A 1950-nucleotide genomic window follows, 5' to 3' on the forward strand; every position below is an offset into this window, starting at 1 on the left:
TTTGTCTTTTTTAGTCCTTTGAGTTGTTTGTGGCTTATTGTCTACATGTAGGCCTATCCCCCAAAGAGAAAAAAGGAGAGATGTAACAATAATATATATATATATATATATATATATATATATATATATATATATATATATATATATATATATTAAAGGTTATTTCAGAGTAACATTATTATTAATATATCTAAGCACTGCATGTACATTGTAGGCATCATATGACACAACAAGCAGACCCCTCTCAAAGTTCAACTCACAAGTGCTAAAAAAAATTAAAGAAATGTTTAACTGTGAAGTAAAAAACAGATTCACCGTCCTCTCAGGACTGATAGAAGAAACAGCTCAGAAGAACACAGGGTTGCAATCCAACAAGTCTGGAAACTATAAAGCATTGACGTTTTAAACAAATAAAGTATTAAAAATACCTTAAAAAAAAACACAATGCCTTCATTATACAATTTAAAATATATAAACAAAACTGATTTAGAATTCTTAAAATCTAGTCTAGATATAGCAGATCTTCTTCTAGAATAATTTCAATACTATGTCTTTAAATCTAGACTTAGAAGATGATGCAGAAGACATGAGTAAAATGTCTTGAACATTAATTTATTAAATTCTTTAATCAATAATGCCTTAGTTTCGGAAATTCCCGAACACGATAGTCCTTTCAAAACTGATGTTGGCTCTATATCTAAGTCTAGTTCTCGAGTCAAAAGTTACATTTATTTATTTTTTACTTTGAACAACTAAAACTAGAGTTTTACCCATGTTACCAACAAGCTAGTTATTCTTTTCTCAGCGATGAACTGTTAATTAAATTTCTACGAATATTATTAGAACCGGTTTTTTTTTTTTTTTAGATCAGCGTTCCAGGTTCTATGTTAACTCCTGGTTCCAGTTTCCACGAAGTTATGACTTGAATAGAGGTATTGCAAAAATACTTTTTTAAAATTTTTTTTTTTAGAAAAGACTATCCCTCCTTTATTAGACTGTTTCATAAGAACAAAATAGTGTACTCTAAATAATTAATGAATAGAAGCTTTAAACGAAAATTGAACTTTTTTTGTACCTTTACCCAATTCCCCATCCACACATAAAAAAAAAATCCAAATGTATAATTCTACTGGACTTTATAATATGTCTTTCCCGAGAAAAATCCTCGTTAAGCGAGTGTGTAATTTAATAGACTTTATAATATTCTAATGAAAGGTCTTTAGGTTGATTAGACTTAGAAGATGTACGTGCGCAAAATGTTCCTGAACATTAATTTATTAAAGTAGGAAATACCCGAAGATAAAGTTTTTTATAGTCCTCTAGCTAAATTTAATTCTAAAAAAATATTTTTAAAGATTATAACGGTCAAACTAGAGTTGTCTCAGTCTGACCAACGAACTTGTAATTCTTATTCCAAAATATTCATTAGCTGTCAAATTTCTAGGAAAGTTGTTAAAGCCGCTTTCGAGAAACGTTTCCCCCATATCAACCAGAAGGAATGTGCGACCTGAATATATAGGTATTGTAAAAAAAAAAAAAAAAAGCCAAACGGTCAATAGTGCAATGTCTGCTTAAAAACGTTTTTCAACATTAATAAGACCTACAGCATTAGAGCGTGACCTCCGTGATTAGAGTCGGTTGATCCCGTTAGCGCGATGGCACTAGATCTATAAGTTCGGTAAAGATCTAGATTCTAGATCTATATAGTTATATAGTGAACGCTTATTGCTCCCGGTAGTCAGTCGTAGTGCTTAGGCCGCCTCTGCTAAGATAGATTATTTAGATGGCTAACAGTATAGAGCCTAGATCTAAAATGTTTTTTTTTTCAAATATATCTAGAGAGATTTTATAGATCTAGAATCTATATAGACCCAGTTCTAGATTCTAGAGATCTAGACTACATTTTAGAGTCTATTTTTGATGGTGATCAATATATTATTATTTTAGCTT

The sequence above is a fragment of the Biomphalaria glabrata genome, chromosome 1, assembly GCF_947242115.1.
Source record: "Biomphalaria glabrata chromosome 1, xgBioGlab47.1, whole genome shotgun sequence".
NCBI classification, from domain to species: domain Eukaryota; kingdom Metazoa; phylum Mollusca; class Gastropoda; family Planorbidae; genus Biomphalaria; species Biomphalaria glabrata.